The 23577-nt window shown below is 49.7% G+C and overlaps 1 protein-coding gene across 5 annotated transcripts in view; it reads right to left on the reverse strand.

Annotated features, from left to right (window-relative positions):
* Nucleotides 1-22477, reverse strand: part of MBP (myelin basic protein) — a 78589-nt gene extending 56112 nt beyond the window's left edge. Inside the window, exons 1-4 of one of the 5 annotated variants that reach the window (XM_027118795.1) lie at nucleotides 22125-22304; nucleotides 20902-21014; nucleotides 3845-3956; nucleotides 3567-3577 (exon numbers count right to left, since the gene is read on the reverse strand). The gene's annotated coding sequence lies outside the window, so the exon portion shown is untranslated. Of the gene's footprint in view, nucleotides 1-3566; nucleotides 3578-3844; nucleotides 3957-20901; nucleotides 21015-22124; nucleotides 22305-22393 lie in introns of those variants that run through there. The other 4 variants (XM_027118794.1, XM_027118797.1, XM_027118798.1 and 1 more) reach the window with 4 other exon arrangements.
* Between the last annotated feature and the right edge of the window lie 1100 nt (nucleotides 22478-23577).

Raw genomic sequence — 23577 nt, forward strand, 5'->3', positions numbered from 1 at the left:
GCAGACCGCGTTTTATTGTGCTTCGCTTTATTGCTCTTTGTGGATATTGCATATTTTATAAATTGAAGGTCTGTGGAAACCCTGCATTGTCAGATGATGGTTAGCATTTTTCAGCAATGAAGCATTTTAAATTAAAAAATAAAATCTATGCTTAAAAAAAATAATAAAATGGGGGCTTCCCTGGTGGCGCAGTGGTTGCGAGTCTGCCTGCTAATGCAGGGGACACGGGTTTGAGCCCTGGTCTGGGAGGATCCCACATGCCGCGGAGCAACTAGGCCCGTGAGCCACAACTACTGAGCCTGCACGTCTGGAGCCTGTGCTCTGCAACAAGAGAGGCCGCGATAGTGAGAGGCCCACACACCACGATGAAGAGTGGCCCCCACTTGCCACAACTAGAGAAAGCCCTCGCACAGAAACGAAGACCCAACACAGCAAAAATAAATTAATTAATAAACTCCTACCCCCAACATCTTCTAAAAATAAATTAATTAATTAAATAAAATAAAATGTATGCTTTTAAAAATGCAAGTCGACCTTTGCAGATAATTTCAGTATTCAGTGCAATTCTATCATCCACCTTCCCAATTTACTTACATGGGACCACCCCCTAAAAAACCTCTTTGGGGTAACCTCACTGGGAAAATGGAGGTTTGGGGGCACATATGGTAGTTTACTTGATAAGAGTGGGCACAAAAAGGTAAAGAGGGGACTTGTTTTTGTCCTCTTGGGGTCTGAACTGCAGTTGGAGAACATGACTGCACGTTCTCTGTGCAGGACGACGGTCTGAACTCTGGGAGTAGAGGGGGTCACTCTGAACTGCGATCTCTCTGTGGTCCCATGCGGGGTTCTGAGGAAGTACTGATAACTTGCACTGCGTGTGTAATACACAGAATAACAATGCATCAAACATCCCTGTTTAAGAAATAAGAATTGGTGTATTTGGTTGGGGAAAGTAAGTTAGGAGGTTGCGATTAGCATATACATACTACTATATCTAAAACAGATAACCAACAAGGATGTACTGTATAGCACAGGGAACTCTACTCAATATTTTGCAATAACCTATAAGGGAAAAGAATCTGGAAAAAAATATATGTACATATAAAACGGAATCACTGTGCTGTACATCTGAAACTAACACAACATTGTAAATCAACTATACTCCAATAAAAAAATATATATAAATAAAAGTTACCTCCAAAAAAAAAAAAGAATTGGTGTATTTGAAACTAAACACAGGCAAAAATAGATAACTTCTTTTCAAGTTCACAGCTTGGACTCTTGGGGTTTTCCAGTCCCGACACAGAGAAGCGAACGCTACCATCTCTGTTCTCACCTGGACAGTATCTCAAGCCCAGCATCCCTTACCTCCTCCCGTTTCCATCTTATTCTCACCCTCCTCAGTCACCTCCCCCGCAGGTATTAGGCAAATCCCAACACAATGGTCCCCCCTTCCAGAAAACAAATCTCTAAGGATTTAACCTAAATCAAAATAGCCTGGGACGTGTGAATATTCGGGGGGTTGCTTGTGGACAAAAGGAGAGCTGATTTTGGAGCAAGGGCTTTGAGGCACAGCTGATCTAATCACATGTTGCTTGCCCTGCTCCTTGGAGAGGGGACGCGTCTTCCAAGCCAGCGTGTTCTGATCAGAACTTTATCACGCCTCAAAGCGCAACTTGGGGGTATACTTGGGAAGACTGTTCATGAACTATTTTAATCACTATTAAAAAAACTCAAGACTACTGGACACAGAATAGATTGAAATAACAAAAGTCCGGGTCAGACTTTTGAGTGTGTACAGACTTTTTTTCCCTTCTGTGTCAGATTAACAGAATGAGAATTTATATGTGTGATTTCGAGTAGGCAGATTCTAGCCTTAAGTGCACAATTTGCGCACCAGCAGGAAAAGAGAGACAAGAAACTCAAAGTGACAATTCTCAGATTAGGGCCCCTCATTAGAGGGATCATCAGTCCTTGAGGCGTGTGGCACAGTCCTGTGGTGAAAATGATGGGCAGTGGACTTGTCTGGGGGTAACTCTGCCCCATTCCGCCATGGAGAGACGGGAGGGTTGCATTACAGAAAGAAGGCTGCCCTGGCAGCTGGCCTCCATAGCGAGCTGAAAAGAACCTTCTGCAGACAGAAGAGTTGGACATTTGAGGTCATCTTCATTTCATTTTTTGCAATTAGTCAAATAGAGAGAGCAAGAGGAACCTTCACATGGAACGCTCCTGGAACTCAGGTTGACTCTGAAGCATCTCCAGGTTCTTAAGAAGCTTTTCGTGAAATAAGACAGGAGATTGGTGGAAGGGGAAGTGGAGGGCCAGGGCTGGGAGCCTTTAGGATAGACTAGGTTATATCGGGCCTGCCCCATACTCCTTAGGTTGAAATTCAATCCCAGATGTGATTTCGAAACACCCACTGGGATTATTGAAAATTTCCATGTTTTCGTGACCATCCATACTTTGTGTTATTGGCGCGGGGCGGGGGGGCAGTAAAAATTAAGCACGTGAGTGCGGGTTAGTAACCCAGATTCACTGGTACGCAATCCAGTCTCAGCTGCTTGGATCTGTTTTCAACAATGTGCAGCTAAGACCACTCGTATCACTTTGGTGGACACTGTGAAGGAGTCACAGATAAAACCCACGTTGGGTGGAGAGGAGTGTGTGTGAATGGGGAAGCTGAAATGCTGGGGACATGCAGGTGAAAACACCTTGCTCTGAGCATTTTAACCACCTGCTTTCTACTGGAAGTCCTGACATCTACAGTGAACACGGCGGATGAGACCTCGGTCCCAATCCAGGCTCCTGTGGGGTGACCTGGGGCAAGTCACTCCACTTCTCTGAACCTCAGTTTCCTGTCAAGTGGAAGCAATAGAAGCTCCTTCACTGTGCTGGCTGCGGTGAGAACGAAGTAGGGGCTGGTCAGGGTTGGCTGGGGTCAGGGTTAGGGCCTGGGTTGGGGTCAGGGTTGGTTGGGGTCAGGGTTAGGGCCTGGGTTGGGGTCAGGGTTGGTTGGGGTCAGGGTTAGGGCCTGGGTTGGGGTCAGGGTTGGGGGTCAGGGTTGGGGTCAAGGTTGGGGTCAGGGTTGGGGTCAGTGTTGGGGTCAAGGTTGGGGTCAGGGGTTAGGGTCAGGGTTGGGGTCAAGGTTGGGGTCAAGGTTGGGGTCAGGGTGAGCTCTAGGGCTGACGGCTCCTGCCTTTCTCGTCCCTTGCACAGGGTGCCCAGGGTGGGTGGTGATCAGCTGAGAAAACATCTTCTAGCCGTCTAGCTATCTATGATTGCACGCCTATTGCAGAGACCTTTACGTGGGTTCCCCTATGTGTGGACATCCGCTCTTAAACTCCCAGGTCAAGAGAGGAGAAAGGGGTGAGCACACCAGTGCCTGAGAAGCCCAGAGGTGACGTCCTACACGAGCCCATAAGCAACAGCACAGGAAGCAGCGTGACTTCTCCTGTTTCCAGACTAGAGTGGGTGGGGGATGGGCGGCGAGAAGGGAAAAGTGAGGCGGAGACTCGAGACCCGTCGGAGGCTGCAGACACTAACAGGCTAAGCTGCCTATTCCTCCAGTACCTTTGGGTGCATTTTCACAGGCAACGGGATTATCGTGACATCTCTGCCTCAGTAGGTTTACTGTGGGAGAGAGAAGGCCTCAATTCAAGTCTCCCTAGATAGAGCTGTGGCCCCCAGAGCATCCTACCGCCTCCCAAAACCCTCGGAAATGGGAGGGGATCACCGTGGGCAGTGCTGACCTCTGGGCTGGGAGGAGCGTCAGGGCGGTAACCCGCGTGGTCCCACGCGTGGTCATACGTGTGATGGGGCGGGTTCATCACGGTGTCTGCACTCACTGATTAGGAACCAAGCTGTCTGGCTGTATTTATGTCCATGTTCTAGGAAACGGTCACAGATGTACTTTTCTCACAGACTTATAGTTCTTCAGGCTTTGGTTTCATAAGATTCTGCAGATCGCACAAGAGTTTTGCTTTTTACTTTTCGTGCTCCATGTCCGTGTTCCTAAAAGCAACCCTAAAATTAATGTTTTTTTGGAGATACAGGGTTAGTTTTACAGTGATTTGCTTTATCCCTTGAGTTACGGAATTACAGGAATAACCCTGTGTGCTTTATTCCCATTTTACAGTTGAGAAAGTAAAGTTTAGAAGACTCATCTAGGTATGAATATAACACTGCCTCTAGGAGTATATCATAGGTAAAAATAGGGATCAGCTGGACGTTTTTTACATCATGAGTATGCCTTACGTGGAAACAACTGTTCCAGTAGGTCTAAGATGTCACCCATTTCTAGATTATTAATCAACACGATAAAGAGAAGGCTTTGCTCTAACAAGCACCCCTGAGAAAACAGCTGCATTACAATAACTTATTCTTCATAAACACCTGTCCGTGGATACACGAGTTTAATAAGGAAAATGACAGCGACTCTCTTTATTTCCTGCCTCATGTCTTGCCATAACAGCTGGTGAAAGTGTATGCAAGGAATTATTTGGGTTTTAATGCCATGCCTGCCAATTACTATTTACGGAAGAGCTTAGAAATTTAGTTCTCCGAGCTTCTGACTTCTCATCTGTAAAATCAGATGATAATACCTGCAGTGCATTCGTTCATATTGAGGCATTCAATAAGGTAACAGACTCAAAATCCCCCGGCCCCTGACAACCCGTCCACAACATAAGGGCCTTCTCTTCCCTTCCTTAGAGAACGGCTTGTATGTTACATAAGGCACCGACCGCAGAAGGAGACGAATAAGGAGTTAATTATGATCCCGAAGGGCTAATCGTCCTCAGATATCACAACTGCCAAAGTTCAACTTTCTTGTAATAAAAATGTTCAGTGAATACACTGCTTCACGATCAGTGGAGAGCCAGAGGGCAATCTGTCTTTCTCATCTGTCTCGGGTGCAATTTTTCATGTACAGTAGCTCAGAGTAATTTTTTTCTCTGTCCTGTTTGCACTTGTGTATGTGTGAATACTGACAGTACAAACACCAGCGGGATGGCCTCTGTGGGGAGGGGCTGAGAAGGATCCAGGGGCTGAGGTCACCCTGGGTCACAGAGACGGGTCAGGTGAGGAACCTTAGGAGTATTGAGCCCATGGTTAGTGTTTTAACATCTACCCACTGAATCCATGTACAGTCATCCCAGCCAAGAGGTGGATTAATGTGTACTTTTGGCAGCAGAATTAAAATTCTGCTACTACCAGGGTGGTAACTTTTGCTTCTCTGCTTTTGCAAATCACTAAAGCGATGTTTTCAAAATTCCATGTACTTTGCCATTAACCCTTAACAGAGTCGTAGCTTTTTCCCAGGCTTTAAAGGTAAATGAACTTCACTGTTATTACTACTGTTACATTTTGTACTTAACCCCTTAGCTGGACCCAAATGGCTCTCAGCCTCTAGTTACTGGTGAATTACATGCTGAAGGGGCTCCGTGGGACCTTGGGGATGAAATATACCAACTGCCAGGGTCGGCTGAGGAACCACCAGGCACTTAGGAGCATGGTTTATGTTTGGAGGTGGCCTAACCATACCTTCCAGAAGAATGAACAGTAAGACAGAGACACTTGGGGATGTGCACCACCCAGAAAGGGCTACCTTAACCTCTGAGCGGAGGGGAACCTGGAGAGTTTGACTGATCGAGGGAGTGAGACAGGGTGTCCCCGGAATGGAATAACTGAACAAGGTAATGAAACAGGAGATGGTGAACATTCCAAAGGGGCACCCTCATTTCCTTCCTGGGAGCCACCAAATGCAAGACAGAATGAACCTGCTGCTGCGCTGCTGAAGGGCACTACCTCCCCCCCCCCCTCAGACCAGCCGGGGAACCCACAACTGGCGGCCGATCGCTTCCTCCGGGCCGCCCTTCCGTGGCAGGTACAGTTTGTCACGGGGTGTGGCCCCTGCCCATCCTCCCCGCAGAGACCAAACTGATGCCACCAGCCCTAAAAGGCAGGCGGGGGTAGCACAGAGCTGGAAGGACAGACAGTGGGACTCTGCTGCTTTGACCTTTAAACAAAACCCAGAGAGCAAATGTGAAAGAGCAAGGAACTCGCATCTAAAAAAGGACCTGAGAGAGAAGCATGAGACTAAATGAAAGACCATCCCTTCAGCCTCCTCGCTCTGTTTCTCTCCCTCTTCCTCCCCCACCCGCCTCTATTCTTCTGCCTCTTTCTCCGCCAGGGCCCAAGCGTTTACGCCTGGTTTCTGTAGACAATCATTTTTATTTCTCAGGTCAAAAACGTTCTTGTAACACTCTGTGTTCAGAACATAGTTAACGGCTACCAACATCACCAAAACAACCACCCCCAAAATAAACACACACACACAGGCACGTGCCCAAGCCAAAAAGAAAGACCATTTTACGGCTGGAACAGGCAGTGGGAAGCTTAAGAAGTCACACCAGGAATGCATGTGACAGCTGACCCCGGAGATCCTCAGGCTCTCCCCAGGCTCCCTCCCGCCCTCAGGCTTACAGCACACAGACCACCCACGTCACACGTCACAGTTCAGCGGTCGGTCGGTCGATACGGCCAACTCGACATTGAACCTGAAGAAAGAGTCTGCTTTCCTGTCCCACCCAATGCACCTCACAGACCTTATCGCAGTTCTCTGAAAGCAAACCATCCCTTCCCCACGTGAGCACACAGCGCAGAGATGCTGGCTGCGATCCAGGAACTGGGTTCCCACCAGACACTGAATCTGCCGGCACCTGACCTTGGACTCGCGCCTCCAGAACTGTGAGGAATCAATGTCTGTCGTTTACCAGCCCCCGGTCGTGGGTTTCTGTTACAGCGGCCTGAGTGGCCTAAGACAGCTCATAATGCGCTGAGAAGGACGGGGTGGAAGTTCACTTCAGAAGTCTATGTCTATCCTAGAAAAAGCTTCTCCAAGACAGTGAGGTGGGATCTGGCCCCGCAACAGTCCTCAGGACCCCAAACTGCGCTGGTGTCCTGATGGCGTTTACAAACAGACCCAAACACCCAATCTGGACTCACACGGAAAGCGTCAGAAGAAATCAGCCTCTAGATTTTGGGGGCCGGGAATTTCTGCTTTGGGTTATCACATAATATTCATAAGCTAGTCATCACCATCCTTTGCTTTCCCCAGGCTTATCAGATTTACAGTGCAGAAGAACACTGCCTTAAGTTCTCAGAAATCATTTAGAAAGAAAATTACAGAACTGCAGATGGATGGAGCTGGCTGGAGTCTGACTGTGGTCCCCTGAGCCTGGTCCTCGGGGCATCAGCTGGCTTTGCAGATAAAGCCATCACCAAAGTGGGCAGCAAATGACGTTCTGGAGTTCCAGTCCGGGCTTCACCTGCTTTGAGGGATGAATGAACACCCCCTGCCTCTTTCCCCTCTGCGTTTCTATACCTGCCTCCCCGGGGTCTCCATCACGTACCCTAGAACATCTCTAATTAGTCACGAAACCCACACCAGCTCTGTGCAGAAAACTCCAGAGAGAGTGGCTGGGAAGGTTAATCTAAGAAAAGGACAGGGGAATAGTGGGATCTGAACCACCCTCAGAGCCCCGCTGGGTTACGGGCGTTACGGTAACTACGGGCAGCTCCGTGGAAAGGGGTCAGGAGCAAACGCTGGACTGAGTCCAGGGCACATGTTTCAAACTCTTCTTCAGCACAAGTCATGAAAGCACCTGAAGTTAGGTCTCAGAGATTGCGGACTCTGTGATGATCGTACCACATGAGCCCACACGGAAATGACACCTGGGACCTTTTCTACCTTCATGAACAAATGTGTGTTTTTGTTTTTGTTTTTGCGGTACGCGGGCCTCTCACTGCCGTGGCCCCTCCTGCCGCGGAGCACAGGCCTCGGACGCGCAGGCTCAGCGGCCATGGCTCACAGGCCCAGCCGCTCCGCGGCATGTGGGATCCTCCCGGACCGGGGCACAAACCCGTGTCCCCTGCATCGGCAGGCGGACTCTCAACCACTGCGCCACCAGGGAAGCCCCAAATGTGGTTTTTTAAAAAAGGGTGTGAGAGCTTCCCTGGTGGCACAGTGGTTAAGAATCTGCCTGCCAATGCAGGGGACACGGGTTCTAGCCCTGGTCTGGGAAGATCCCACATGCCGTGGAGCAACTAAGCCCGTGTGCCACAACTACTGAGCCCATGTGCCACAACTACTGAGCCTGTGCTCTAGAGCCTGTGAGCCACAACTACTGAGCCTGCGCGCCTAGAGCCCGTGCTCCGCAACAAGAGAAGCCACCGCAATGAGAAGCCCGTGCACCGCAACGAAGAGCACCGCAACTACAGGAAGCCCGCGCGCAGCAACAAAGACCCAACGCTGCCAAAAATAAATAAAATTTTTTTTAAAAATAGTGTGTGAAAATTTGTCCAGGTTTTAACCTACCTTCACATTAAAATTTACTTTAATTTCTCATCCCACATTTTATTTTGGTGTTACTAATCCTATGTAAAAAATATCTGTGTAAATAGTGTTAGGACTACTATGTAATGTGTCTTTAAACACGGCATTTCACTGCCTTTTCAGAAAGGCTGTCTGCCAGGTCAGCACCTCTATGTCCTCCTTCCTTTCACATAACAATTTCCAAACAACGTCTGAAATGAATCAGGCTAGCTTTTTTTTTTTTTTTTTTTTTTTTTGCTGAGCCACACAGCATGAGGGATCTTAGTTCCCCAACCGGGGAACAAACCCAGGCTCCTTGAAGTGGAAGGGCGGAGTCTTAACCACTGGACCGCCAAGGAAATTCCAGGCTAGCTTTTAATATCTGGTTTAAAGCCTTCTCTCTTCAAAAATAAGTCTTGGGGCTTCCCTGGTGGCGCAGTGGTTGAGAGTCCGCCTGCCGATGCAGGGGACACGGGTTCGTGCCCCGGGCCGGGAAGATCCCACGTGCCGCGGAGCGGCTGGGCCCGTGAGCCATGGCCGCTGAGCCTGCGCGTCCGGAGCCTGTGCTCCGCAACGGGAGAGGCCACAACAGTGAGAGGCCCGCATACCGCAAAAAAAAAAAATAATAAGTCTTGACATACAGAGATAATGACGGAATAAAAGAATCATCGTCTGCCTTTTAAAGGGACAGCACCTTCCCTGGAGCTGTATAAAACGATGCATCGAAGGCAGAGATGCATTAGGCCTGGCTCTGAAATACATTTTATCCTCTTTCTATTTCTAGGAAGACAATGGCAGCTGGGGATTCCACTTCATAAATCCCTGGTCTCAGCTAGTCCAAGGCTATCACGTTTTCAGACATCCGAAAGCACCAGAATGAAAACAACCAAAGCACACCCTGCCCTCCTACCACATCAAGAGAAACCTAGCTCCTAAAATATGAGAGTCATTTTTGTTTATTTTATTAAGTTCCTGCTTTATCTGGTCTTGTAAGGCAACACAGGGAGCTGAATAAATCATGTCCCATGTTCTCCTGGGTGCTGAAGAACAGACTTGGGCAAATGACTTCGGCAAAATTCAGACTCTCAGGTCCATCAGCTGGATGGTGATGACTAGGGTCAGTGGAAGCAGCCATCTGGGGGTGCAACACACACACCCCGTGAGCACCACGCAGATGACGTGAGGCGAGGAAAACATATTCACCTGTCCCAGAACGGAAGTGCGGAATGGAACATTTAACCACGTATAAACGGAACGTGATCAGAACCAGAGAATAGAGCTACTGCTGTGAAAAGCCATGTGGGGAAGGTGGGCATCCTGGAAACAGGGTGAGGGAACTGCCCTGAAGGAGCCATCCATCCTAACCCTAACCCCAGCCAGGAATTCCGGGAAGAGCCCAGAGAATTCCCAGACAGGCTGCAGGGGAGGCACAGGGCTGCTGGGGGGATTAGAAGCAGCTACTGAGTCCCCTCCCCTCTGCCAGCACAGCCCCCTCATCGGGAAACCTGAGTTTTGTTTATACATCTAGCAGTGTGTTCAGCAAATGTTGGGCCTTGGGAAACCTATCTGTGGATCCCTGAGCTCCCTAATAATACTATACAGCACTTTCAGGGCCCCAGACGCGTCTGTTTTATGTGGGTGCATTGGAAAGGCACGGTGTGGCCTTCTGCCCATCCTAGAGAATGAGAGAATTTTAAAGAATCAATTGTGCGTTTGCTCTATTTGGGAAGCCTGCCACACAGCTCTGTGTTTTTTGCTTTCAAAGCAAGTTTAGCAAAAATGTTAGGTTCCAACTAACCAAGAAACCAGGATGGAGACGATGCATATCCCTGAATATTCCTTGTCAGATACGCTAGCGCTCACAGGCAGGAAAGAAAATGTCATCCTCTAAATGGAGTATCATAAACAAACGATAATACAGTGTGAAGTAAGTCAGAAAGAGAAAAACAAATACCGTATGCTAACACATATATATCTAAATCTAAGAAAAAAAAAAGTTCTGAAGAACCTAGGGGCAGGACAGGAATAAAGACGCAGACGTAGAGAATGGACTTGAGGATATGGGGGGGGAAGGGTAAGCTGGGACGAAATGAGAGAGTGGCATGGACATATATACACTACCAAATATAAAGTAGATAGCTAGTGGGAAGCAGCCGCATAGCACAGGGAGATCAGCTCGGTGCTTTGTGACCACCTAGAGGGGTGGGATAGGGAGGGTGGGAGGGAGGGAGACGCAAGAGGGAGGAGATATGGGGATATACGTATATACATATAACTGATTCACTTTGTTATACAGCAGAAACTAACACACCATTGTAAAGCAATTATACTCCAATAAAGATGTTAAAAAAAAAAATCCGCCTGCCAAATGCAGGGGACACGGGTTCGAGCCCTGGTCCGGGAAGATCCCACATGCCGCAGAACAACTAAGCCCCGTGCGCCACAACTACTGAGCCTGCGCTCTAGAACCCGCGAGCGACAACTACTGAAGCCAGCGCACCTAGAGCCCGTGCTCCACAACAAGAGAAGCCACCGTAATGAGAAGACTGTGCACCACAACGAAGAGTAGCCCCCGCTCGCCGCAACTAGAGAAAGCCCGCGCGCAGCAACGAAGACCCAATGCAGCCAAACATAAAAATTAATTAATTAAAAAATAAAAATAATAAAAAAAAAGAACATATCATCAGTATAGAACGTTATTTTCCGTGAGTCATTCTTCAAACATAAAGTCAGTTTATCAGTGAAACATAGTTTCTTGATCGTGTTAAAGTGGATGTTTGTGAGCACGGGCAGGTGCATTCAGGTAAATCTGTGTCCCCAAGACACACATCGGGCACTCGGCACGCATTTCTGTCTTTCACTGAGCAGTGGGCCTCAACACACTCGTGGGCCTGGGCCCCGAGGTTGCGGTGTGGTGTCCAGAGCCCCGGGCCTAGGACTCTGCATTTTATGAGTATTCTGGACAACACGCATGCAGGTGGCTGGCAGACCACCGGGGGATCGTTAGGCGCCAACCCAGTCCACGGCCCCGTGGAAGGCTCGGAGCCAGGCACTGGCCACGGCAGACACTTCGCTGGGGCGCTGGGTATCCTGCCGCCCAGCCAATCCCGGCCCTGCAGCCGTCTGCACTGATTCGGGCAGGTATCCCATCAGACTCCGGATGGAGGTGAGCGCCACCTAGCTTTCCCTCCTCGCTGGTTAGTCTGCTGGCTGGTGTAGGCGGGGCCGAGGAACGTTCTTGCACCTGGCTTTTTGCTCCTGGGGCTGCGGCGACAGAGGCTGCTAACTGCAGGGGCGGGTCGGATGTGGCCTGCGGGGAGATCCTCTGTCGCCTGACACCCCAAAAGGCGGGGCCGACACTTGTGGGCGCTGCTATCAGTGGTGAACAAGGCCAGCACAAGCGCCCTCTTCACTCGAAACATCGAGGATGGGGTCACCAGGCTCCGCACCCTCTGACAAAAATCAAACCCTCACCTGCTTCCACCCTCCTGCCCCCAGGTCCCATGAAACAAAGGGAAATCTGACTGCAGGAGTCACTCTCTGAAATAAACATTTCAGAAAACCAAATGACAGTGAGGCATGTCACCCCAGTGGCTCTGCCTGCCTCTCCAGCCATGACTCACAGGAAGCCGCAGTCCAGCCGGGGAGCCGCTGGTCACAAGGCCGGGCAGACCCCGGGGGCCCCCGCGCTGAGCTGCAGCCCTCACCAGCGGGGACCCTGGGCTGCCACGGAACCTCAGCACTCAGATGTCGCCTGCAGGGCGCAGGGCACGGCCTGGCACACCTGCGGGTCACTCAGAGCTGCCGTCAGCGTGGTCAGCACTGAATGCTGGCCACCGATCAGAGCAAAACCTGATGGAAAATGCAACCAAGTCAACTCACTTTCAGAAGAAGCATCAACACCAGTCTCTGTTTGCTAGATGGTTTTAACAGTGGGGAGGCATAAACCAAACCCAAGCCTCAGTACTATGTAGTCAGAATCAGCATGATGTTAAAAACCCCTGTGTTCAGTAAAACATACTGAATGGCTCCTGCAACTCTTTTTGCATTTCAAAATTTACAACACATACCAAGGAAAACAACTGCCGAGGGGCTCTGAGCAGAAACTCATTTCCTGTAAAAAGCTGCGGTTTGGGGCCTCAGAGAAGCTCCCTCACACTCTGGAGGGCGTCACCCCCCTCGTCACCAGCTATCAGCCACTGACCCCTTTTCAAAACCAGCATCAGTTTTGATGTGCGGCATCACAACACCACTAAAAGAAATGCCGTTCTTGCATCTTTTCATACCAATTCTTTCCTTTAAAAAGGAGCTCATTTTAAAACAAAAGCCCCTGGGCTTCCCTGGTGGCGCAGTGGTTAAGAATCCTCCTGCCAATGCAGGGCACACGGGTTCCAGCCCTGGTCCGGGAAGATCCCACATGCCGCAGAGCAAGTAAGCCTGTGCGTTACAACTACTGAGCCTGCGCTCTAGAGCCCGCAAGCCACAACTACTGAGCCCACATGCCACAACTACTGAAGCCCACGCGCCTAGAGCCCATGCTCCGCAACAAGAGAAGCCACCGCAACGAGAAGCCCACGCACCGCAACAAAGAGTAGCCCCCACTCGCCGCAACTAGAGAAAGCCCGCGCTCAGCAACGAGGACCCAGTGCAGCCAAAAATAAAAATAAAAATAATAATAATAATAAGCCCCTGGTTTCTGATTGGTCCCCAGAACTCGTGACCAGCTTGGGGACAAGGCCTGGGGCTGGCCGGGGCCCAACGCCCCTCCCACCCGTGGGACACTGACTTGAGACAGTGCAGCCTGACACAGGTGTAGGGACGACTGGATTTGGAAATGTGCTCTGAGAGCTCAGGAGCACAGGGTGAGCGTCGCTGGCCGTCACACATGTCGCTGGACAGAGCAGAGGACGCCCTGGGCTTCACACGACCCCCCAGATCTTCTGAGTGCCGAGAACTCACGTTTCCTCGCCTGTAACAGGGTGAGGATGTCGTTCGATTCAGAGGGTTGCTGGGGAACAGACCTTACCTGGCTCCCCAGCCGGCGGGGGCAGGAGGGCCTCCACCTTCTGGGCAGACCGTCTTACCCCAGGATGCTGACAGGGCCTGTCCAGACATCATCACTGCATTTATTCTGTGTCCCTTTAGAAAATGAGTCTGTCTGGAAACAGACTCACAGACAGAAAACAAACTTACGGTTACCAAAGGGGAAAGAGGGTGGGGAGATAAATTAGGAGTTTAGGATGAGCAGATACACATGACTATATTTAAAATAGGTAAACAGCAAGGCCCTACTGTGTAGCACAGGGAACTCTACTCAATATTTTTTAATAACCTATAAGGGAAAAGAATCTGAAAAAGAATATGTCTATATATGTATAACTGAATCACTTTGCTGTACACCAGAAACTAACACAACACTGTAAATCAACTCTACTTCAATTTAAAAAAAAGAAAGAAACTGAAAACCATATAAAGAGAAAGAAAGAAAATAAGTCTGTCTGAGTGGTGGGAGAGATCAGTTAGGCTCCTTGGTGGGTTTTAGCTACGTCATCATATACATATATATATATGCACGTTTGAAACAACAGATATCACGTGGAAATAAACTCCTGGGTTGAGAAGTTCAGAGGATTAAACCTCAGGCATAATTGCATTCAGCGAAGGAGGGGTAGTTCTTGCTGTACAAGATGCTGCCCTGATGTGCAAGGCTGGCAACCCCACACCAGCCGTCACGTGTGGACTCCAGCCGTGAGCACGTGGGGGGTGTGTGTGTGAGTGTGTCGGGGTGACCACCTTCCAGGCCCTCAGCTGCCTCTGGGACCTGTCTTTCCACGCTCTGTATATTAGTCTCTAATATAGAACGAAGCATGAAATTTGGTTAATCACTTACTGTGAATAAAACCTCATTTTCCTTCTCTTACCTTGGAAAAAGGGTGAGCTGAATGTTAATCCCCTCACTCTTAAAGAAAGTGAAATAATTCTACAGGAAATCAATTACAGACCTTTCCTCGGCCACCGCAGCGTCCTTGCACTTGCCTGTGGCCAGTGACCCCTGTAGACCAGTCGCTGGCCCGCAGACACTGGTGCCGACGCCGCGAGTCTGGAGGGGGTGAGTGGAAGGGAGCAGAGGCCCCCTGGGCCAGGGAGGCTGTCCGGTGCCCACGGGAGGGGGACCTGTGGACTTGCGGACGCATCCAGGGCCAGGGAGGAGCGAGAAGGAGGGCCCTGGTTTGCTGACCTCTATTTAAAACACGCTGGACGGTACTTAGAGGCCAAACTTATGCACATGAGGGACTCAGGAAAAATTCAGGCAGCAAAGAAGGAAAACCAGCTGGGTCCCAATGCGCTAGTTCCCCCTCACGTCCTTCACGTTTACGCAGATGTAAATGGTTCTTAAAAGAAAGACAGCTGATCGCAAGTTGAATTCACAGGCTGAAAGCAGGGCCAGGCGTGGCGCCCACCTTCCCCCTCCCCCCGCCCCCCAAAATCTCAGCCCGTGGCTGGTTCACAGGGCACGGCCCTTCTTCTAAGATCACCCTACTTAACTCCGCTTCTAGTTTTCCTTGTTTGTACCCCGTTTACAAATGATGATGGGGACAAGGGAAGTTCCCCGACTCTCTGTTTCTCTGCTCTTGCTTTTACCTAATTTTAGTAACTTCGCCCCAACCTACGTCCAGGTTCTTCTTTGAGGCTCTTAATCTTCCCAGCTTTTCCACTATTTCATCTGCTTTAGTGTCATACCCCCAAACTTGACATTGGCTTCTTTATTGTTAACATAAGTGATTCATTATTACAAACAAAAGGTACAGAAAAAAAACACACAGCTGGCTTACCTTTTCCCTCAAAAAAAGTGACACATTCCTTTCTTTGTCTAAAATCTCAAAATGTTTCAGAAATAAAACAAATTCCCTTCCCTTCATACAAACCCATCCTTCCTTAGACGCAGGTAAGCAGCTTCCTGAGGTTGATGGACAGCCCACTTTGCATGATTTCTGTATTTATTTCATCTCTGTGTGATCACGACAGGTAGTGTGTTCTTTTGTGTATTTAAAATTTTTCAGTAAATAGGATGATACTGTATTTATTCACCTGTAACTTGGCTGCTTTCCATTCAATCTATTGCTTTGATTTTGACCTGTATTGAGACCTGACCCCACACCGCACAGAGCCTGGCAGAGCTCCACCTTGAACCTCAGCTCTCTTTCTGGGAGCCGTCAACCAGCCAACCCTTTCCACATTTTGTTCACTTTTTGACCTGACCTTGGACACACAAAATCTCGATTCAATAAACATTTAAACCATTTGAAAAAAAATACGTGGGCACAGCTAAAATAGTGCTGAGAGGGAAATTTATAGGATTAAAATGGTGACATTGAAAAGAGGAAAGGTACTGAAATCAATAATCTAAGTTCTGGGCTTCCCTGGTGGCGCAGTGGTTGAGAGTCTGCCTGCCGATGCAGGGGACGCGGGTTCGTGCCCCGGTCCAGGAAGATCCCACATCCCGTGGAGCCTGTGCGTCCAGAGCCTGTGCTCCGCAACGCGAGAGGCCACAACAGTGAGAGGCCTGCGTACCGCAAAAAAATAATAATAATAATCTAAGTTCTAACTGATGAAACTAAAAAACCAAACCAAACCAAAAAACCTAAATATATCCAAAGAAAGTAGAAGGAAAGAAAGAGTAAAGATAAGAACAGAAACCAATGAAACCAAAAACAGGAAAATAGAGAAAAATCAATTAAACAAAGAGCTAGTTCTCTGGAAAAAAAATCAGTAAAATGGATCATGCTCTAGCAAGATTCTCACATAAAAGGAGAGAAGACAGAAATCATCACTATCAGGAATAAAACTAGGGATATCGCTACACATCCTGCGGCGTTAAAAGGATAATAAAGGATTCTGTGAACAACAGTGCACTCATAAATTCCACAGTTGACAAGAAATGAACCAATTCTTCGAAATCCACAAACTACCAAGATTCAACCAAGATGAAATATATAACTTGAATAATCTTACAACTATTCATGAAACTGTATGTGTAATTAGAAAATGCCCCTCCAAAGAAATCTCCAGCCCCAGATGGTTTCACTGGAAATTTCTACCCAACATTTAAAGAAGAATTAATGCCATTTTTACATAAACGCTTTCAGAAATTAGAACAGGAGGGAACACTTCCCAGCTTATTTTTATGGGGCTCATATTACGCTGATATCAAAACCAGCAAAGACTGTACAAAGAATGAAAACCACAGACCAATCTCTCTCATGAACTTAGAAGCAAAAATCCTCAACAAAATACTAGCAAAGTGAATCCAGCAACATATAAAAAAATTATACACATGACCAAGTGGAATTTATTTCAGACATGCAAGGGTGGTTCAACACCGACGTGAACATTAGTCAGTATACTCCATCATGCTAACAGGTTAAAGAGGAAAAATCACAGGAGCCTGTCAGCTGACTAAAAGAATATCTGACAAAATCTGAGACCCATGCATGACAAGACCTCTCAGCAAGTTAGGAATAGAGGGGAACTACCTCAATGTCATGAGGAACTTCTACAAAAGCCCTAAATAAATAAAGCTACGTCATACTTAGTGGTGAAAAAGTGAATGCTTTACAAGGATGTCCACTCCTGCAACTCTTCTTCAACAGAGCACTGGAAGTTCCAGTGCAACACAACAAGAAAAAGAAACTAGAAAGGATAGAGGTTGGAAAGGAAGAAATAACACTTTCCCATTTACAGGCAACATGACAGTCTGCATGGATATCACAAGGAATCTACCCCCGAAATCTAGACTTAGTAAGGGAGTTGGGCAAGGTCGCAGGACACAAGGTCAGCACACAAAAATCATCCACATTTGTGTAAACTAACAACACACATGTAGAAACTGAAGTTAAAAACATGACAGTATTTAAAAATAACTCAGAAAAAGAGAAATATTTAGGTATACTCTTAAAAAAAACCCCACAGATTCAGAATCTATACGCTGAAAATTACAAAATACTGATGAAAGAAACAAATGCACATCTAAATAAACAGAGACAACCTGTGATCACAGCGTGGAAGACTCCACACGGTAAAACTGTTAATTCTCCCCAAGTCCACCTATAGATTTGATGAAATTCCTATAAAAATTCCACCAAGGGTTTTGTGGACACAAACAAGCTTATTCTAAAACGTATGGAACGGTGCAGGAGCCAGCACAGCTAACAGGATTTTGATAAAGAAAGAAGGGGAAGGACTCACGCTACCTGATGGTAAGGTTCACCCTCCAGCCACAGAAATCAGCACAGTGTGGTCCTGGTGCCGCAACAGACACGTTGATCAAGGGAACAGATCAGGGAAACCAGAAATAGACCCACACAAATATGGGGACACGGTTTTTGACAAAGATGCAAAAGCAATTCTACGGGGGAAGGATAATCTTTTCAACAAACAGTCCTGGAGCAATTCGACATTCCTAGATAGGCACAAAAACCAAACCAAACCAAAACCCTCCACCTAGACCTCACTCCTTATACAAAATTAACTGGAAATGGACAACAGACTTCAGTGTAAAATGTAGAACCATAAAGCATGTAGGGGAAAAAAAAAGGAGAAAATCTTCCAGACTCAGGCTAGGTGACGGGTTCTTGCATTTCACACCCAAATCACAATCCATAAAAGGAAAACATTAATAAACTGGATCTCATCGAAATGAAAAACTTTCTTCCTGCAGAAGACTCTGTGGAGAGGTAGAAGTCAAGCTAAACTGACAGAGTAACTGCAAACCACAACCAGGAGCGTATTCAGAACATGCAAGGAGCTAACGAGACGGAACAACCCAATCAGAAAAAGGGCAAAGACGAGAACAGGCTGCTCGTTGAGAGGATGTGCAGAGGGCAGACGCACACACGGAAAGACGGGCATCATTATCCGTGAGAGAAACGCAGACTAAAATCACGGTGAAGTATCGCCGCACACCTGTTAGAGGCTCAAATAAAAAACAGTGACGGTGCCAAAGGCCGTTGTGGAGATCCTGGATCACTCACACCTGGCTGGTGGGATGTAAGACGGTGCAGCCGTTCTGGAAGAGAGGAGGGCAGTTTCTTGTGAAATGGAATACGTGTTTGCTATTTGACTCAGCAATGGCACTCTTGCTTAGGCATTTATCCCGGAGAAATGAAAACTGTGTTCACACAAAAACCCGTACGTGGACGGTCACAGCAGCTTTACTCAAATAGCCCCAAACTGGAAACCCTCAAAGGGCAAATGCTTAAAACCAAAACACTATGGGAGCGGGGTGGGCATCCATTCCACGGAATACTACTCATCAATAAAACAAGAACAAGCTGTCAGTATACTCAACGACTTGGAGAGATCTCAAGAGAATTGCAGTCAGTGAAAAAAGCCAATCACAAAAGGTTGCATGACTCTACTTAAATAGCATTCTTGAAATGATGAAATTATAGAAAATGGGGAACAGATTAGTGGTTGCCAAGGGCATAGGGAGGGAGAAGGGGGAAGTTGGCTGTGGCCATAAAGGGCAGCCCTAGGGAATTTGTGATGGAGCTGTCCCTGCCTGAGGTGGGTGGTCACACGATTGTACATGTGTGATAAAATTACATAAAACTACACACAGACACACACACGTAAACTAGCGAAATCTGACACCTCAACACAGCTGATGATTGTACCAATGTTAATCTCCTGGATGTGATGTTGTCTATAGTTTTGCAAGATGTTATGAGGCATATATGGATCTCTCTCTATTATTTCTCACAATTGCATGTGAATCTACAATTATCTCAAAATAAAGAGTTTTAAAAAATGGCTTCCGTGAGCAACCTTTGTATGTGCCCTATGCACTCATATCAGGTTCTCCCTACAGGGTGAACTTTGGAGTGAAATCACAAGGTCATAGGGAATGTCCGTCATCAGCTTTCCTGAACTCTTCTCTAAAGTGTCTGTTTTTATTTACACTCCTACTCACAATAATGTGAGTTCTCACTTCTCTACATCTTCCTCGGTACTTGGTATAGTCAGAATTTAAAATTTTTACCAGTATGATGGATACAAAAAATTATCCCATCTGATGTGATTTTTGACTCCCTGGGAACTAGTGGGTTAAACATCTTTTCATATTTTACTAGCCCATCTGGGTTTTCTCTTCTAGGCCAGGCTGTTCAGTCACATCTTTTTCTATTGGGCAGTTTGTTTTATATTGCTGAATTTTAGAATGTTTGATACATTCCAGATACCTCACCTAAGTCTGTTTATCCTCATTCTCTAGGCATCCATCTTTTTTTTTTTAATAATAGAGCCTCACACTTACTCAGAGGTGTTCACAGAGTCCAGATCCATATTTATGAATTTTTAGCAATTACTGACTCTGAGACTTTGCTAAAAGCTTCAGAATATGCACTGTTCCCTATTCCCGGTTGCAGCGTGAGCTCTGGATGTGGCCTCAGCTCACGCCTGAGAGCTGCAGCCTCCTGTCTGGTCGGCCTCTCCAGCCCCAATTCCTTGCGATAAGTCACTCTTGTGCATCTCCCATTGATTCCGTTTCTCTGGCTAAAGCCTGACAGCTACATGTTTAGGTGGAGTTTGAATTCTGCTCATCTCTGCTGAATGGGACCACCAGGGTCTCCCTGTGTATAATTACTGTTGCTTTAAACTCACCTCCTGGGGCCCCAAACTCAGGCTGATTTAAGCTTCCTTCAGTGGCTCTCACGGACCAGTAGAAGTGTCCTCCTGCTTAATGACTACTTACTAAAAAGCGTACTGAGGAATTAGAGAACGGTCTTTCCTTCTTTACTGTCAACTTTACTGAGGAAGTTAAGGAAAAGATGACTAACAGAGACCTGACAGCAGCCTTGGAGGCTAATCACCCTGAAGAGGAAGCATATTTTGTTGGGCGTGGCCGCTGATTAGTGGTGGAATTTTAACAGACAGAGAAGTACAAGGTAGCCCTGTGGGCTTTTTAAGGCGTCCTACTTGCCCTGTAGGGCAGCAACAAAGGGCTGGTGGCAGGTTCCCAGAACTGAGTCCTGGGCACCCTGGGTGTCTCCATGCCTTGGTTTCCTAGTCAGTAAAAATGAGGGTACTGATAGGGTAGTTATATCAAATGAGGGGATCCCAGGGCACCCCGCCTATCAGTGAGGTGATGCATTGCTCTAAGAAGACAGCCTGGCAACTTGTAAGTGGTCAAAAATGCTACCTGGACACCTGGGTGGAAAAGGCACAGAGACGGTGGCTGATACTGTGTCAAATTTTTAAAGAATCTAAAGAGAAACTAAAAGTCAAACAACAAAAGGTTTCTAAAGTGGATTTGAACCAAACAGCTTTTGCTTAACCCTGAGTTAATAAAGGGAGTTATTTCAGAACAGGTAAACCGTTGGGAGTGACTGTTAGCCAACACCTTACAATAATTTTGAACCGGATTCCCTCCCTTCAGGTTTTGGTTTATCCCACTTAAAAAAAAATACGACGACTGATGAGCACTTCTCCTGGGTTGGGAGAAACACAGCTGTGAGGCTGCGGCCCACCTGCTGGTTCTTTGGGCCCATCCCTCCCTGAAGAGCTGCTCTGTCCCAGGCTCCCCCTGGCTCTGCACCTGGGTCACCTCGTCCGAGGAGGCCCCCAGCACTCAGAGGTGGTCCTGCCAGGGAGAAGGGGGGTCAGGACTGAGCCCGATTCAGGGGGGTCCCAGACTTGTGGGTCACTCTGTAAACCATTTCCCTGAGCTGGGGGGCTAAAGTCTTCTCCAAAACCCACAGGTCTTAAATAGGACGCACCCTAAGTTCCCTCCGTCTGAAAATCTCTCTTTCTAGACCAGGTGTGGGTATCCCTGGCCAGAACAGCCAGGGGCCCCCCTGCACCGTGTTTACACCTCTCCCAGCACATCCCGGCTGTGGCCCGTGCCTTCCACAGCTGCAGAGGCAAACTGAACAGACGTTGTCGATTCTCACGTTGTAGCATTTGGAAAACAGAGAACCAGGAACCAGAAAGCGCTTATTTCCTGCCAGACTCCTACTGAGATCACCAAAGAAACGCAAACGTGGTTCCCAGCCCCACTCTGCCTTCTGAAAGGAGACGCTAAAAGAAACGAGGCAGTGCCACCAGCAGCCCAAAGGACCCAGAGCCACTGAATGTCAGGGAATCGTGCAGATCACAGGGCACCCTAAGGGCCACCCAACCCGGCGCCGGGCCCAGGGGGCTTCGCGCCCGGGGGCGCCAGGCGCACAGGTGGGCGCAGGTGGGCGCAGGCGGCGCGGCCCGAGCCGGGACGGGCCCCCGGAAGGCGGAAGCCCGGAGAGTCGCCTGTCGCCGCCCTCGGCGCTCAAAAGGAAACTGGTTTTCGGCTCGTGGGGCGAGAGGGGAGAGGGGGGGACGGCAGGAGTCGTCCGCTCGGCTCCAGGTGTGTCATTAAGAAGCACTTTAGGCTGGTGGGGACCCCTGCCTGCCCGAAAGCTCGCCAACAGCGCGCGTTCCCAGCCCGCCCGGGGCGGCCTCCTTGACCTCTGTCACCTCTCACCCGAAACTCTACCCTGACCCCGGCCGCCGGGCCCGGCCGAGCCCACACCTGGACACCCGTTGGGGACAGCCCCGCCGCTCTGGCTCGGCGTCTACACCCGCGCCCACCTCTCGCAGGGCGGCCGCCCGGCTGCCACCTGCCGCCACCTGCGCCGCCGCCCGGGGGAGCCCCGCGGCCGGGTCCCCGCTCCGAGGGCGCATAGGGGCCCTCCCGCCCCCGGCGAGGGTCACCCACCGTTCTGCGCTCGCCGCTCCCAGGCCGAGGGCGCCGCGGGGTCCAGGCCGCCTCCTCGCCGCGCGGGCCCCAAGCGCGCGGGGTCGCGGGGCGCCGGCGCCGCCTTCCGGGTCGGGCACGCGGGCCGCCGGGGCCGCAGGCTCGTCCTCGCTGGCGCGCGGCGGCGACTGACGGCGGCGGCTCCGAGCGCCGGGCGCGCCCGCCGCCCCTCCCCCGCCCCCCGGGCTTCCTGCGAGCCAGGTAAACACGGCCGGGCCGAGCCGCCCCACCTGTTGCCGCCGGCCGGGACCACCTCCGGGCGGCTCTGCCACGCGGGCTCGCTGCACTCACGGGCCCCGCGCGAGGGCAGCCCCTGGAGGCGGGCGCGGACTCCGGCCGGGGCTGAACTGCGGCTTTTTGAGCCTCTGCTCGCGGCTGAGCCTCCGAGTCACCCCTCCCGAGCGCGCAGGGAGGGAGCCCTGAGAGCAGCTGCTCCACAGCCCGCTCCACGGCCGCCAGCGCCGGCTCCAGGGGCCCCAGAAACGCCTGGCCCCTGGAGAGCACCCGGGGAGCTCTCGTGCATCCCAGCACCCGGACAGGTGCTCCGCTGGAGAACACAGGCTTCCCGAAGGAGGCCAGCGAAGAGCGCTCGCAAAGCAGACCAGAAGACGCGCATTTGGAAGGGCGGCCCTGGGGCCTGCGGCCTGAAGCATCTACTGGCTTGTGGTCAGTGTCATCCTCTTGGTCCAGAGGAAGCCTCTTGTTTGGACCTTAGTCACCTGCACACAGTCCGGTGGTCCTTTCCCCTGCATTCTCACCGTCCTCCTGATGGTGAAAAAGTAGGATGTTGAGGGGAGACACAGACCAGACCGAGACCCTGGCGTCCCCCATGGCTTAGATTCCAGGTCAGGGAATTGAATCTGACGCTTTCCCGGAGTCCTCAGGGACCAACCTGGTTATTAGGGGGAGGGGAAGTCTGGTGCTTGGTGAGACCCAGCCCTGGTCCCCCCGGGCCGGCCAGAAGGGCCCCAGCTCCCAGTGTGGTGTCAGGGCTGTCTTCCCCAAGCATCCGCCCTCACAGGCCGGGCGTCTAGCAACCACGTTCCAATGCTGGTGATTCTAAGAGAAATGTGTCCACCGTCCCAGAAATATTTGATCCTTTCCTCAGAAAAGGTTGGCCTGGGGGTTTCAGGAATTAGAGAGGGGAGGTCAGCAGGGCTGCGGAGCAGGGATGCTGGCTGTGCCGAAGACAAAGTTTGCCTGTTCCCAGTTCTCCGTCCAAGCCTTCAACCCACTTGCAGCAGAGGGTGGACGGGCGGGGCTAAGGGGGCCAGAGGAGCCCAAGGGTGTGCGGGGCAGTGACTCTGACCCGGGCCGCTTCTGGGTCCCTGACTCAAGTCACTCTTCCCCCCCCAACCCCGATATTTCTTAAAGCTCAAGCCATAGTGCGTTCCATTTGGATGCCGGTTTTAGG

The sequence above is a fragment of the Aethalodelphis obliquidens genome, unplaced genomic scaffold (assembly GCF_003676395.1).
Source record: "Aethalodelphis obliquidens isolate GAN/ISIS:26980383/991018 unplaced genomic scaffold, ASM367639v1 scaffold19, whole genome shotgun sequence".
NCBI lineage: Eukaryota > Metazoa > Chordata > Mammalia > Artiodactyla > Delphinidae > Aethalodelphis > Aethalodelphis obliquidens.